General features: G+C 31.8%; 1 pseudogene; it reads left to right on the top strand.

The window, feature by feature from the left end:
* The first annotated feature begins 257 nt into the window (after nt 1-257).
* Nucleotides 258-1328, top strand: LOC149555228 (histone-binding protein MSI1 pseudogene; annotated as a pseudogene).
* The last annotated feature ends 16447 nt before the right edge of the window (nt 1329-17775 follow it).

The following is a 17775-nucleotide window of genomic DNA, read 5'->3' on the forward strand; positions in this document are numbered from 1 at the left end:
TGTATGTATGTATGTATGTATGTATGTATGTATCTATATATATATATATATATACTAGCCAAAGGTTCATTCTTTAAAAGTATAGCAACAATTTGGTTTGTGTTCTTGAAGAAGTTAACTAACTACATTGGAATTTAATATTGGTGATAAACAATACACACCTCAAGTATAATAAAATAGATTTAGCATCATCTGTATCTATTACTAACCTATCATTTTGTTTAATTTTTATTGTTCTTCTGTTATTGTTGTAACATATGGGCATTAGGTTTCCCAATTACCATGAGATCCCCAATGGTGGTTATTTCATGCAAAAATTGATCCTCATAACGCATGCCTTTGATTAGGAGCCTAATTTTTTTATGATAGAAAAGGTTCGAATTCCATCTCTAGAGTCTAAATTTGCTGGAGATTTCAATAGTCCATCCTAGAATGTAAAAATAATTTAGTAGATTAATCATGAAGGTGAAGTTGACATAGCTTGATACATGCCACAGAATGCTTCCATTATTGCAACCATTCTAGTGAACTCAAATAATTTTATATTTGATCACATCAACCATCCATCAAAACCTCCTTAACAAGCGGTTTACACTACAGAGATAATATTGAAAGGTCATGATGTTGAATGATATGCTTTATCATGGAGGCCTTTTAAGGAAGGTTATCTACTAAATGGTTCATATGATGTAAAAATATGGTTGTGGAATGTTAGTTTAGCTATTGGAAGTAAACTACTTGAGGCTAAACATATTCTTAAGGTCTATGAAGAGGTTTTTGAGGATGTTTTATGACATTTAAAGCATGAATTTCTTTTTGTTTTTTCTGAAATTGTTATTTTTTTCTCATATAGGATATGCATGTACATGTGCTAAATATGCCTATACAATCTATTGTAGCTTATGAAAGTGAAGTTACTATTTTATCTTGCAACCCCTTTAATGAGTGGGTATTGGCCACTGGATCTACTAACAAAACTATTAAGTTGTTTGATCTTTGGAAACTATCCAGCTCTTACAAACCTTCTCCCACTACACAGAGGAGATCATTCAAGTGTGGTGGAATCAAAAAGATGAAACAATATTGGCTTCTTTTTGTGGTTTTGGTCTAGGACCTCAGTATAATTGGCAAGGAGAAAACACCAAAAGACTAAAAAGATGGGTTGCCCAACTTCCTTTTCATTCATGGAGGACACACTAGAAAAAATATATGATTTTTCATAGAATTTGAATGATGATTGGGTGATTGTTATTGTAGCAGAGGATAATATTTTACAAATTTGGTAGATGGTATAAAATGTTTATATTGATGATGACATCAAGCCTTGAAAAAATCCCTACAAGGGATGTTAAGTTGCAAAAATATGTAAGGATACTACTATTTCTACTCCATTTCCCTTGGAAATGATGCTCAAGAAGAGGAATACAAAAAATGGAAAAAAGAAGTGTTTAAAGCACCTAGTTGAGTATTAATGTTTATTTTCTTGTGCCAACTTTATTTTCAATAATGCAAAAGTAAATTCTTATATATCACTATAATATTTTTCAATTAGCATCTTTAGTATGTGTCTCACAAAGTTACATTGCAATTTGAGATTCTTCTTCATGCATCGAGGAAACATTATGGAGAAACAAATTTTGAAGTTGTCTTCATAATTCAAAAAAAAAATTCATTTATCAAGCTTCTTGGATCCTTTTGATATTGCTATTAATATTTAAATATGAATTTCTTGAGTAAACTCATTGTCTGAGATTTAAAGTCAACCCTACATTACTTTACTTATTTCATTTCATTGTTTAGGTTATTCTACTAAGTTGGCCCTTGAAATATAAGAATCATTGGAGATAACATGGAAGTGGAATTTAAAAATTATTGTAGCTAACACATTTCAAAGTGAAGACAAGAATTGTACCACCACATTAATCTTGTACCAAAAAAGCATATGGATGAACAACAAAAACACTTTAAGGAACATGAAAAGGCCAAATATTAACCAAACATATAAGAAACTACAATAGTTGAAGGACATTGTGTTGATCATCCACTAATGTTTGAACACAAATAGTGGACCATTTTATGGTGTAGACCAAGGTAAAGTTTAAGAAACTCCCCTCCAGAAAAAAGATATAAATTATTAGTGAACCTTTCATTATTTTGAAAAACCAAATTACTTTTATTGGCAAATCTCTCAATTTATTTATTTAAATATTATTTACATTGGCGATTATTTTGGAATCATAATTTTTGAGTAGAAAATATTGGCAAATCTCAATAATAATAGGAAGTTCGCTAATCTTCATGGAATATTACAAATCAAAATTGAATATGATTTATCTCATGGAAATTATGAGGATTATTACATTATGTTTTAAATCAATATTGGAAATGCAATATTGGTAATATAGCCCTAAAGTAACTCATAATTATGATAATTATTGGTTTCTTTGATAATAAATAATATTTAGGTGAAACAAATCTAATCATGTATCGAGTGTTGTGGAAAATCTTTGGGTTTAATTTTTTTAATAAAATAAATTATTGAGCAATTTTAAATATTTTAGAAATAAATTTAATAAAAATGTGGCTATTTAGGTTGCATTAAATCTTAAATTATTAGCCAAGTTACCAACAAAAATTTTCAAAATTCGCAAAAATGTGAATATTCACCACTAAAAACACCCTAGTGTAGACTATATATGGGGCTAACTGAAAAATTACCTAAACCTAGAAATTGCACACATTGGCAACAAAATAGTTGCAAAGTGGAAGAAAAATAGAACATATTACCTTCATTGAGTTAGATAAGATCTATCTTTAAAGGCTTAAAACAAGTTTAAAATAACCTAAAATAGATTATACTCATATAGAAATTGACAATTGGCTTTCATAACATTCTTTTCCCAATCAACTTAGTTGAATAAAAAACTCTTTTTTCTTTTTTTCCCTTGATTTTTGATCCTTGATGATAGTTTTCTAAAGCTTTAATTATTTCAAAAAGAAAAATATGTCCATTCACTTTCTACAGTTGTTTCAAACAAAACAATATGTCCACAAAAAAGTGTTATTGTTCTTTGAATTGTACTTGGTTGGACCTAATTCTTCAAGTTGTTAACAACTTTTGGTAATTTGGTAAAAGTTATGTTATAGAGCTCCTACCAAATTTCTAATACCATATTAAAGGAATGACCAACAATATATACATGGAGGAAAGAGCTTACCAACAAGATATACATGGAGTTTGTTGTTGGTCTTCTTGATTTTGATTTTCATAGGAAGATGGTTGTGCATAAGTTGGAGAGATTGGAGATTGGATCATTTTTGAGACATGGCACTAATGATCCTTTCCTATGAATGTAATTACTGGATCAGGGAGGACTATAAGGTACTAGTAGAAAAAAAAAATCAAGGCAGAGGTTCTTAGAAAGGAATGCAAACTCTACAACAACATATTCACATTGGTTGTGTGCTAATTAGCTAAGAAGTGTGTGATGCCTTGTGATTACAATGTCAATAAAGAAGAATTATCATTTTTCTTGAGGAATCATGTTCCTATTACATGACCGCTAAAGAAGTTGTGTGATGCCTTTGGAAAATCTTGACCCCTAAAGAAGTTGCAAGATGGATTTCATGTGCCTAAGAATTGTTGTGTTCACTACTCTTAAGTTTTTGATGGGGTCAAGCCCCAAGAACAGAATGGACACAATAAGAAAGGGAAAACTTTATTAACTATGAAAATATGCTAATAGACTCAGTACAGAGAAAGCAGAATCCAAAACATGCCCTATGGGCTTACAAAAGTATAAATTTGGAGATAATTTCTTCTTCCAGTACATTCTCTCAAACTCCACTCTGAACTGCCTTTTATAATGCCAGAAATGTTCTTAAATAGACCCCAAAGGGTTAAGGATTAGGAATACATTCTAGAAAGTGCTAGTTGGCATCCACCACCAAAATGGAAGGCTCCATAAGTCAAATTAGAAGTCAATGCAAAATTAGAAGAATCCAGAAAAATGTAGCTGAACTTCCAAGAGGCATAACTTCTAAATTGTAGCTTTGATTGATGAACCGTTTACATTTCTAGAAAGCTCTCAAAGTTATCTATAGCCCTATGGAAAAGATTTTCTTGTTACCCATTTTTTAGGCCCATACAAGGCCATTTAGTGCCTCAAACCTGACTTTGAAGCATTCTTAGGAGGTCTCCAAAAATTGAAAAACCATGACAACTTTCTCATTGTGTAGCATTTTCACCTGATTCTTTTTCTAAAATGTTCTAAATTAGAATTATAATCATCCTTGAAATTTACACCTTCTAACTCACCATAATTATGGCTCAATTACATAGTCCTATTTTTTTGACACTTATACGTATCCCAAGGTGCTTAAAAACTCTAACCCAGAACACTAATAGTGGAACTATGAAAGTTGGAACCTTTATTTGATCCAAATGGGTATCCAAAAATGAAAACACATGAAACATAAACTATGTCTAGGTATATTTATTTTGGGTGACACAAGATTGCCCTTATACCTCTGGATGCTCCTGCATCAGTTTTCTTTATTGAGACAAATTTATCAGTATTACAAAAGAGTGGAAAATTAGGGAAAGAAAGTTCATCACCAAAGAAAAATGTCTAAATACAAGAAAATAATGAGTTATCAAGAATGGAGCCATTAAGCCCAAAAGGAAAGGGCACGTTACATGTACAAGATTGCTCCAAGAAAGAAAAATATGTTATTGGGATATTATTTTTGCACATGTATTTACCTTTACATTTAAGTTGATGATAACATTATCTATAAATCATCTAGAATGGAAAAAAATATGTCATTGATGGCAATCATCATCATAGTCTGGAGCATAGAGGCTAATATTATTCTTCTGGACATATAACAATACAACAATAAATCTCATTCAAGAAAAATTATAAGTCCAAGTTGTCCAAGTGAAAAGAATAACCAAGCTTGTACACTTGTATGCCCAAAAAATAAATTCAATGAGAATTTAAGCAAGTTGTCCAAGAAAGGTATTGTTTGAACTGATAATGTGCTTTGCTAGAATAGGATGCCAAACATTCAACCTCCCAATAACAATGTGCAAGAAATATTGTGTGCAAGTTGAATTGATTTTTTGATTTTTATGGATAGAACTTGGTTCAATGCTCACAACTTTAGCAATTTGATTAAGTGACATTTGAGGAATATGACTCAAATTTTCAAGAATTAGTTGACTCTGACTTTTAGTCATTTAGTCTAAGATAAATACTTTTTCTTTAGTGTTATATCATTATTTTGTTAGAAATGTTAATGAAAATAAAAATTATGACTATTTATTCTTCAAATGCAAACTCAAATTTATCTTTGGGATATCTTTTAAAGAGTGTAAGAAATGATTTATGAGTATTTTTGTAAGTTTAATACACTTGGGTTGTTACATTGGAAATGGTTTCATTTTGGGTTGAGCCTATTGTATGAATTTATATACTTGTTCCATTCTTGGGAATAAAATGCATTCTAAAATAATTGAGAGGTCTCTTGGACAATATTTTACCTTTCCAAATGAGATGAAACAAGATTACAATCCACTTTACTATGCCTTGACAAGGTGTGGCCATGTAGGTTCACATCCAAGGTAAGCCCTTGCAATATTTCTAGTAAGATGATAGATACACAAGCAAGTAAGATGCCACATGTCTTCATTCTATTGAATAGAAATGGATATGTGTGGGATAACACTTGCATATTAGTTCTCGTTTGCCCTTAAAAAGGCCAATTCCTAATTTTTGTAAATTTGATTCAGTAAATTAAAAGATAGAAAGAATTTTGTATAAATTTTATTTTGTTAAGAATTCTTGAGCTTTCTAGGGATCCTCATACCATCTTGAGAACGTCAAGAGTGTAGAAATAAGGATTTGAGGAGAGAGATGCTTTTCCTCCATTAAATTCTATCTTGAGAGCTAACCCATTTTTTCTTTTTTTGTTATTTTCTCTTTGCACGTATGTGTTTGTAGAGAGCAAAGATGAATATGTTATATGTGCACTTTCACTTGGAAGAAATGTGTTTATATTTTGCATGCTTGTAGTGTTTTATTTTGATATGTGAGTTGGAAGAGCAAGGGTTTCTCTTGAAAAGAGTAGAGATCAATATTTTATATGTGTATTTTCACTTGGAAGAAATATGTGTTCATATTTTGCAAGCTTGCAATGTTTTGTTTTGATATAAGTGTCAAAGGAGAAAGGGTTGCTCTTGTTCTTGTATGGAAGTTGGATTTAGGTCACTTCACATTTCTTTTTGTATAATTTTATGTTTAATGATTATATTCACATTAAACACTTATCTTTGGTTCTCTTTGTAAATAAGGAAACCCATGTGAATGGCATTGAGAAAGGCACAAAGACATCTTAGGAAGAATTTTTGTAAATCTCAATGTTGGCATCATTGGAGGAATAAGTAGTTCCATTGTTATAGAATAATTTTTGAGACATATGAGATATAGAGATTTGGGCATTACAAAATAAATGAGTGACTCCTAAGACTATCATTCCTATTTTCCCAACATCAATAACCATGGTTGATGAATTAAAATGGAGACCACATAAATGTGTGTCACTTGTTTTTTCAATTTTTGGAATATGCTTCTTGTTTACAAAAGAAACTAATGTTGAAAATTCATTTTGTTGCCATTGTTATCCTTGTAGCTCTTGTGCAAGGTGATGGATTAAGTTGCTAGGTTGACTTTATATCACATGTGAGGATCTTTTGTGACTATGTAAAAAATCCATAACAATAAAATAGAAGTTTAATAAAATAAGAAATTATGGAGGACACTTTTTTGTTTGTTGATTTTCATTTTATGCTTGTCTTTTGTCTCAGGTTTGTTTTGACTCCTTGAGTGGTAAAATAATTGTAGTGGATTAGTCATAGTCACAAATACCAATAATTTGTGACATGTTTTTCTTGTTTAGGAAAATAATCTTGATTTATAGTTTGAAAAAAATGTAAAAAGTTTTTTGTGTCTTCTGGCTACTAGTTTACTGCTAGCTTGTAACATTGTGTCAGCTTAGAATATTTTCCTTCCTAGTAGTAATCTAGGCCATTTCCATGATTTGGTAATTGCTATATATATTTTTCATACGATATAGAAGGGTTTGGACCCTTTCTCAAGCCAAATTTACCTATTAATCAAACTTTAAAAAGGGAAAAAGAAAGAATCTACCATCTTTTTCCATAAAAACAATGAGCACTTTTTGAAACTACAAGATCTTGGGGTTGTTCCTGTAAAAATATGATAATGAATAGATGGGTGCAGATGATCAACAATTGAAAAATTTGTGTGGTAGGAGAATGCATAGTAGTAGGCAGCTCTCATAAATTTTGTGTATAAATCATAAGATTATGTATGAAATATACATGTAATAAGTAGAAGTAAGGATTTTTGGAGGTAAAATATATAGAAATCTTGAAACAAAAATCTATAATTATAGAAACATAGTATCATTTTTTCTTCTTATTGCGATCTCAAAAATAAGTTGACTGTCAAGAATATGGAGAGTAGAGTTTAAAGACACAAATGCGATTTTGGATAGAACCAATAAATTTTCAACATGAAATAAATCATACCTATAGCAATGGAAGGTCCTCATCATTGGAAGCTTAAAATTCTATAATCAAGAGAGGGGTCTAATTATAAGAGCACTATTTTAGGAATATGTGGAGAAAAGCCTAAAGATAAATTTTACTCTCTTATACCTCAAGAGAGGAACTCAAGGAATGTACATATGGCTATTAGTTATTGAGTGTGGGCCTCAACATTGAACTTATACTATTTACAATACCCACACAAACTTCACCATAATTGCAACATGGACAACCAAGATAACAAACATAATATGTTATAAAAAACATTATATTTATATAAATATTTGCAAGAGTGGATTTTGTCACTATAATTTTGTGTTGATCATGGAGTTGAGGTCTAGTTGTCAACTTACTACATCATGTGTATGAGGGAAAATTATTTCCTTGTTTAACTTGGAACACAAGCAAGTGGTGGGGTTTGCATGTAGATGCAATTTGAACTCTTTCTTTCAATGTTATATAACTATGTACGCATTGTCACCCATTTATAGTAAGTTTATGTAGCTAGGTATAGATTATCACCCACTTGAAGTACCTAGTATATTTTGTAGGATGTTATAGTACTCTAGACTCATTATAGCTACTATTGAAGTTCCTTTAAATAAAATTTTCTATTCTATTTGAGCAATAGGTTCTGGATTTTTTTTTGTCACAAAAACTATATAGGATTTTGATTGTTTCCATTAGTACTTGTAGGGGTCTTGTTTTGTCCTTTTTCTCTGGGTTTTCTAGATGTAGCTTATATCAACCCAATGAGGGACCATTGAAAATCTATCATTGTCTCTTCTAATTTCTTGCAACAAAAATATGAAATCCATAATGACTAAGCTTTATAAAATACCAACAAATCACAAACCATACAAAAAAATTGTGCCTGAGGATTGCCCAAAAAATGCTATTATATACAGTACACTGGAAGTGATGGGGAAAGAGTTTGAGGAATTGAATTTAAAATCATTAGTAGGATAGAATTAGTCATTGTAGGCCCAAACATATTTTTAGAAACATTGTGAACAATATTTTGTCTTGTTGGATATTATTGAACTTTGAAGTATTGAATATTTGGTTGAGAACAACTTCACTTTATTCTCAATTATATGTCTATTTTGTTATAGTTTTAAATAAATTTTATTTATTCTCAAAGTTATATGAGTTGTTTAATGTAGTACTACATAGTGTAATGTTTTAATTGTTTATAGAGAAAACTTGCAAATGAGAAAAATATATTGATGTACACTATCAAAAATCTTAATCGAGATGTGGCAAAGGTAAAATGACCTATTGGAAATGTTAGAGTGGGGAAATGGAGTGTTAAGCATACAAAATGGATGGAACAATTACAAGCATGAACCTTTACACTAAAGCACAAGAAAGGACAAGAAAATAAGGTTATTGATGCCCTTAGTAGAAGGGTTGTTATGATTGAAGAAGTACAAATCCAAAGCATTAGGACTGATTCTTTGAAGTACCTCTATGTAGGTGATCTACACTTTGGAGAAACATTCAAGGTTTTTTCTTAACTAGTAGTGAAATATCAGACAATTTTTTTTGAATTTCTCATCCAAAATGATCTTTTCGTTTAAAAGTTCTAAACTTTGCATACCTAGGTGTTCCATGAGACTACATATCATAAAAGAGAAACATTTTGGTAGCATGAGTGGCTATTTTGGCATAGATAAGACACTAGATCTAATTATGAGAAGTTTCTTTTGGTAAAAGACAATAAATGATGTCAAGAAATTTGTGGAAGCGTGCACTATCTTTTACCAATATAAGGGTGTTTCTAAAAATTAGGGGTTATACCAACCCTATCCAATACCTACTAGGTTTGGGAGTTAATCTCCATGAATTTATTAATGGGCCTTTCTAGAAGTAAACATGGATTTGACAATGTGTTTGTTATTATAGATAGGTTTAGCAAGATGGTTATTATGCCACATCTCAATTGTAAAAGTAAAAATAATGCCTCCCACATTACTCACCTCTTCTTTGAAGAATTTTTTAGAATTCATGGGCTACCAAGAACAATAGTCTCAAATAGGGATGTCATCTTTCAAGGAAACTTCTAGCATACACTCCGTAGGAAATTAGGAACAAAATTAACTTACAACTCTACCTATCATCGACAAATAGATGGTCATTAAAAGTGGTGAATAGGTCACTTGGGAATCTTTTGATCTATCTAACCAAGAAACATAATCAAAGTTTGGAATCTTCTCAGATATCTAACCAAGCAACATAATCACTTGGGATCTTCTTAGATGTCTAACCAAGAAACATAATCTGGCCAATCCAATTGCAAGACACCTTTCCAAGTAGTATATGATTTTCACCCTAGAGGCCCATTTGATCTAGTAGATTTACCCTCAGACTTTAAAGTCAGTTCGTAGGGAGAAGAATTGGCAAAACTCATTACCCAAGTCAAAGAACAAGTCAAGTATAAACTACTACATAAAACTCAAAAGTATAAGGAGTAGGTAGATAAGAGAGGGAGAGAAGTTCATTTTTAGATTGGAGATAAAGTTTGGGAATATCTCAATAAAGAGAGACTACCAAAGGGTAGATACTTCAAACTACACATGAAGAGAGTTTGCCCATGCACAATTTTGGACAAAATGGGTGAAAATGCTTATGAAATATCTCTTCCCCTTACCTTGTCTTTTTCTCCAATATTTAACATATCTAATCTAACCACTCATAAAGGTGGTGTAGGCTATGATGATTCTTGTACTTCAAACATCTCATACCCTTCAAATGGTTTAGATTATATCACAAATCTCCCTCCTAGGAAACTAGTTGAAGTGGAAACATTTTTGGAATCAAAAGTCCTAAAAAAGACAAGGTCAAAAACCTATATGCAATACCTTGTCAAGTAGAAAGGCCTCCCAAATTTTGATTCCACATGGATGACAAAAGAGTAGATCAAGAAATATGGCACTTCCATTGATCAATTTAACTCAAGTTGGAACTTGAGTTCTAAAAATCAAAAGGAGTATGCTACAAAAAAACCCACTACAATAACCTGAAGTTCTCATTTTTTGTGACTCCTAAGGGGTCTTGAGGATATCTATGTCTTCAGTGTTCCCTTATAGTTTTCTAACCCACTTTTGTAAGGCTTGATTCAAGGATTTGGCATTCATAAGACACTTAGTCAACCATCGTAAAAGGGTCCCAAAAGCTTAGGATTTAGTTTTTTTAGCTTTTTCAGGTCATTTCATGTTAATAATGAGCTTTAGGTTAACTCTTTGCAATAATTTTTCACTTCTAGTGCATTTTTCAAAATGTTGTCAAGCAACTTTTTGACAACATTGCAACAATGGCATGAAATAAAGTTGTAGCCATTGGGGAATTTTTCCATAATCCCTAACAACCAATTGGAAAGTAGAGAGGATGTCATTTTTGTGTTGAATCAATAAAACAACTAATTTTCTTGCAACAATCAACTTTCAACTTCTTGTACGGGCTTATATTTTTGGAATAGGTGATGAAACCAATTTGGATGTAAGGAGTATTAGATCACCTTCATTTTCCTTTTCGCTTGATGTTCTAAAGTGACTGGGAAAGAAAGAGGATTTTTTTTTTTTTGCATTGTTCTAAAACCCTCCTCAACTAGGGTTTGCTCTATAGTTTTCATTTTTCTCTCATATCTACCCTTTGGGAATTTTGATCTATTTTAGAATGAGATATTTTTATGTTATATTGACTTTTATGGAGTTGGTTTAAAGGGAAGTGAATGTTGGTTCTTGGATTAGATGAATTAGGGTCAACATCTCTATGTGGTGACTAGATATAAGAGTAGTAAAGTGATGACATTCATATGGCTGGGGCTAGCTCAATCCTTGTACATAAGCCTAGATTTGTTTTCGATCATGCAAAGTGCAATCCTAACTTTGGTTTCGATCTTCAATTGGACAAGAAAACTCAATTTAGACACAAAGGCAAAGCTAGATTAAGCTATATAGAAGAAGGTGAATCATCACAACAAGGAGCTGGAGAAGAAATAAAATCATACATGTAATCATTATGGAAAGATAGGTAATACATCAAAAAAGTGTTGGAACTATGGTAAATCATAATTCAATGGAAAAAGTTATAGTTGTAACAAGTAATGTTGAAAAAGTTAATTTCCACATTTGAGCGGATTTCTTCTCAACATCTTCAATTTCATTTTGGAGAATGTTGAAGGCTCTATTTTTGGTGTGAATCTTCCTCCATATTTCTTATTTTCCTTAGAAATTTGTGCTTTTGTTAGTTCTCACATTACTTGGGCCAGAGTAGTTTCCATTATTTGTTTCTCCAAATTTAAACAAGAATGCCATTTTTGCTCAACTAAATCATACAATGAATTGGGTACCGAGTTAGCAAATTCTAATGGCATATTCTTAAATTTGGAAATCATTGTGTATAGGGCTTCCTCTACTAACTTTTTCTCCTCTTTTCCCAAATTATCAAAATTTACATTCTTAAGGCCAAATAGATCTGCATTGTTCCTAACATTTTCACATAGATTTTCAAGATAATAAAGTGGTATATGACTTACCACTTTAAATTGGCTTTGACATCTAATTTAGTTCTCTCTTCATCTAAGTTAGGTTGAGCAATGTATTTCCTTCTTTGCTTCTTCTCTACTTGGCCTCCTTGTTCCATCTTCTTAGTTCTCTCCTTGGTTGTTTATGTGGTAGCTTGTGTGCTAGCTCTAATGGCAAGTGCACTTGGCTTTGTTAGACTTGACTTAGCAACTTTCTTTGCTTTGGCCATAGGCTATGCATTGGCCTTTCTCTTCTTTGTCTCAGCACATATTGGTCCTTCCTCATCTTCTTCTTCCTCGACACCCTCTTCTTCTTTTTCCTCACCCATGCCTTGGGTTAATGCAAGAGGTTCTTTAGTCTTTCCTTGTTCTTCCTCTCCATCATCTTCATCTCCTTCCTCTTATTCTTCTTTAGAACCTTAACCAAATTTTTCCTAGAGTTTCTTTCCTAATTTGTCTTTCTTCTTTAGTGTAGAGGTTGTCTTTAATTCCATTTCTACCTTTGATTTCATTATATCATAGTTTCAAAAGATTTTGGCTATTTTATTAACTTCCTCAACTAGAAGTGTAGTGATGGCTATTAAGGCTTCATCTACATTGATTTCATAACCTAAGTATCTTAGCCATCTTACCCTAGGTGTGATAGCCTGTACATATGTGTAATCAATATCTACAAGAAAACATATATCATTGTAGTACTTTTCAACTAAGGAGATAGGTATCCTCATCCATTTCTTCATAGATTTCTTAAAGTCTTCAAAATAGCTAGTCATGACAGTTTCAACATTCTTTCCCATCTATTCAATGCATTCATTTATTTGAATAGTAACTGATATGTTTGTCTTCCATCGTACATTGCCAAAAGATGGGAATGTATTCTGTACATAAAAGAATATGCAAACTAGTATTACACCAAACTTACACTAAGCACTCTTGGTCTTTCTGATGGCTCCAAGATTCTCCATTAGTTTTTGTAGTTGAAGTTCTACCAGACCATAAGTATGATCTTTCTTCACAATTTTATAGCCAACATCTACAATTATGCAGGGTACACTATCCAATGTGCTAGAATGATAGGATTAGTGTGAGATTACCATAATATAAAATTCAAGTAGAGGATCAATGATGGTATCAATTATCATCCCTCTCTTGTTCCATTTAGCTCCTATGTTTTACTCAATTACTTCTTTTGAGCCACTCCTTAGAGTCTTGGGCCAATCTAGGGTTGGGTATCTAGTCACTCTATGGATTAACCTCTTTGATATCTTTATTAGTCCACCCTCTAGCAACAAGTATCCATCATGGATTCAGTTTAAAACTATTCTTATCCATTCTATTTTAAAGATAATCGAAAATTCTAGGGCATGGGTTAGACCCTTCCTTTCAACAATTTTGAATTCTTCTTTTAAGACATCATTTTCACATAATCTATCATATGCTTCTCTTATTTCTATGTCACATATTCCTCCTATCTTATAGTTGTAATAATTTCTAACATCTTGGACCATAATGACTTTTGCGGAAATCATGGACAACACCTGAGGGATCTTGTTTATAAGAAACATTTGGACTTGCTTAAAAATTTGGTTGTTTTACCTTGTTACTAACTAACTAGACATCAACAACCTCTTTTGCTTCTACATTTTTAGAACTAGATGCCATTGTAATAAACTAGAGTTTTTGCAAAAGTAAACATCATAGCTCGACTTATGTTAAATAGCTTGAAAAATCTAATGAGCTGGTGCAAAATTGTTGCAAAGTTTTTTGTAGTTGCTTCAAACAAATTTTTGAATTGCCCTCTACTCTTCTATCTCTTTCTAAAATTCAAAATGATGAAAAATGGGCAAAAATAGATCATATACCCTTTTGAAAACCTAGCAATTAATGCTAATTTCTTACACAGTTGTAAGCTCAACATCCACCATTTCTAATATGCTCATCATCCATTGATATTACCATCACTCGATAGCTACTACAAGTTCAACATCAATTAACTAGCCTAGCAACTTGGCACTAACTAGTATTCCACTCAGATCCACAAAGAAATTTTTATGCTCGACAACAATATGAAAACAAAAAAGTTTAATCTTGAATTTTTCAACAATATCTTGCATCTTCATGCATGCTTATGTAGTCCTTTTAGTACTAACTTCTTTTGGAACTCATGTATGATACAATACTTTGAATATCAATCCCACACACCTCTTGTTTACTTAGTTTGATGAGGCATGATCACTTGACCCATTGGGTGAATTGATCCCTTCTCCATTTGATGTATTGCAATCTTCTCCCTTTTTTCGTGTCTTATTCATCTCATTCCTAATGTGTTCAACATCTACCTTGCATTTTCCTTTGTCAAATTCACAACATGATGCTCTTGACCTAGTTGGACAACGTTTACTAATATGACTAATCTTCAAATAGCTAAAGCACATGGTTTGACTCAACCATCTTTTTTAGTTGGCTCTGAAGTGATTCTTAATGAAATTCTTAGGGATATGTCCATATTCTTGACAATAATGACAACTATATATTGTGTTGTAATCCCAATTATAAAAGTTTCAATAGCTTCTTACCTTTGCTAGCTTGTTTGATGAACACATAGACTTGAATCTATATTCAAAGGATCTATGTCCATACTTTTGACAATTGCAGTTGTATCCTTCAAATCTTGGTGCATGCATGGTTTTGGTTCTACATTCATGTTCCTAATCACCTTGTTTGTTGCATGTCTGACAATGAGTCATGTTCTTAGGGTTAGCATTTTTATTTGTATTCTTACTTCTACATACATTAGCATTATGTCCTTTCTTACCACAATTATGAAAAGTAGGGTTAGAATTCTTACCTATGTTGTTACTTTCTTCAGAAACTTTTGATGATTCTCTTTCTTCGGTGCTTGTGTAGCCTAATCTTGCTGCACCATTGTAGGATCTAGGGAGTTTCAGCAATTTTTCAAAGTACTTGATGGCTTCATTTGGCTTGTTGAACCTTTTAGAAATTTATCTTTCTCTCTTTAGATCATTTTGCAACTTCAATGTAGTAATCTCAATGTCCTTGACATTTAGTTCATGATGAAAATTCATCATTTGGTTTAAGGTATCCAATTGCATGTTTGAGATCTTGGTTAGCTCTATTGACTTCTCTTCTAGTCTATTGCTCAGGATTATTTTGTCTTCTTCAATCATAACCTTATCTTCCATGGCTTTCTTTTTTTGTTTTCTTAGCTCACATAGTAGTATAGCTTGAGATTCCTATTCTAGCTTGAGATTTCTAATTTCCTCAGCTTGTGCATTGTTCTTTTCCCCTAGATCTGCAATTGTTGCATCAAATTCATTGGAGTTACCACCTAGAAATAGCTTTGTGGTCTCAATCTCTTTGTATTGTGTGTCATTTTCTTCTATATCAATCTCTTTCCTTCTCTTTATGGAACTCTTCAAAGCATCTCTAGCTTCATTTAGTTGATGTAGTATGAGATATATTTCAATCTCTTGGTTCTAAATAGTCTTTTCCAATTGTAGACCTCCATTTCAAGATCTTTTCTCTAAGTTGAAAATCTTCTTCTTCTAAGAATTGGGCTTTGATACCAATTGTTGGAATTATAAGTAGGAAAGGTTAACTTCTGAGAGGGGGTGTGAATCAAGAGTTTAACCATGAACCCATAAAAATTTCACCATTCATACATCACATGCATTCAATAGATAAACTGAAATAACATGTAAAATAAATACATCTAAAACATATAAGAAATCAAACACATGCACTTGACTCTAGATATGATTACCCAGAAACCCTCCAAAGAGAAGGTAAAAATGGGGTGCAAATGACACCCAAAAATCTTCACTACTGTAGTTTTAAAATGTCGCCAATTAAGCTTACAATAGTTCGACCATGAATCATGATTTTCCCTATTAAAGGCTTACTAAGATTGTTAAGTCCCACCTTGTTAGAGGATTTCAACACCTTGTTAGAAGTGTGCCTAGTTAGAGGACTTTTGGTCATTCACTTGCAATGCCACCCTGAAAAAGGATTTAGTAAAGCCTATTAGGACTACTCCACCTAAGAGATTTAACTAAAATAACCTATCAAAATGTCTCAACATAGATCTTGTAATTAGCACTTGCTTTCCTAATAACAGATCAACTCTACACAAATTAGTCCTTAATCCTTAAAGATCAGATGTATCAATGTTGTATCCTCTATCCTCTATTCTTCTCAAACTGATTGTCAAATTCGCTCTCTATAACTTCTAAGTCTCCATGAATACTCAGTTTGTGCATGCAAACTTTTTTATTCTCTTCTTTCAATCCCTTACGCACACATTATATGAAGTTTAGGGTTTTTTCCTCCTTAAGAAGACTAGAAGACTTAGGGTTAGGTATGAATCTATGGCTAAGGTTCCTCCATATTACAACTTAAACCTTCCCTTTTCTTGATTGGCTACATGTAATTGCATAGGGAATCCACATATAATTTTTTCCTTATCTTCAAAAGAATCAAAATCTATCCTTAGGTCGGCTGAAAAATATTTTATATAGTTATTTCTGCCATTAAAAACAAATATGCCCATTTTTTGTTGCTTGGCATATGATGTTACTAATGCTCAACATATACTATAATTTTTCTTCTAACTTGGCACCTAAACTACTCAACACCTACTTTTCACTTGGCACTTGAATCACTTGGCATGGTCTATCTACTTAGCACTCGAGTGACTCGGCACATGAGTGACTCAACACTCATTGCAACTCAACATGGTCTAATATTTACATGTTGTACTCGGCATGCATTACTAGTTCACCATGAACTAAGTAAATATCTTAAGTGTGTTGACACCCAATTGTCAAAACCAATCTAAGATCAATAATAAGAAAAAGAATAGAAAGGATTTTTTTTGGCAAAAACAAGATTGCTCACTACCCAAGGATTAACTTACAACAAATTTAATGTAGGAAAACACTATTAGTGAAATTATTTATACATTCCATCTTTTGTGATGTATTTCATGAAGACCAACACTACATCCTTCCATTTTCATAGGAGGTTGTATGCACTAAAACTATTTTGCAACCAATATATAGTCTAACCAACTTCATGGACAAAAATTTTAATGGGAAGACATGGAATTCATTGGTATAAACATCATGAGGTTCTACTTTTCAACCATATAGGCCTAGAAAAACCAATATCCAATGATAACATCTTGGATATCACTCGTACTACTCCAACAAGAATATTAAAAATAAACAAATATAGTGGGAAGTGAGAAATTTAGTTTATTAATTACATATTTTATCTATTAAATATATTATTTTAATAGATTATAAGAAAAACCTCTTGATTTTTTTCATTTTTTAGTAACATTTTTATAATAGATTGTATGCATAAATCTTACATATTATTTTACAAATGCTAATTGTATGATTGTGTTTATGAAATTATATATTGTACACTAGACTTTAAATATATATTTAATCTAATAATGGTTTATAGAATAGAATCCAAAATTTGATGTAAAATTATTTATATTAATTTTGAAGTGCTTAAAACTATGATTATTTACCTTCTACTTATCTTGGTGTTCCCTTTTTTATGGGATTAAACAAACCCT

Source organism: Cupressus sempervirens, chromosome 5 (assembly GCF_028749045.1).
Source record: "Cupressus sempervirens isolate cs-2001-9-10 chromosome 5, ASM2874904v1, whole genome shotgun sequence".
NCBI classification, from domain to species: Eukaryota; Viridiplantae; Streptophyta; class Pinopsida; order Cupressales; family Cupressaceae; genus Cupressus; species Cupressus sempervirens.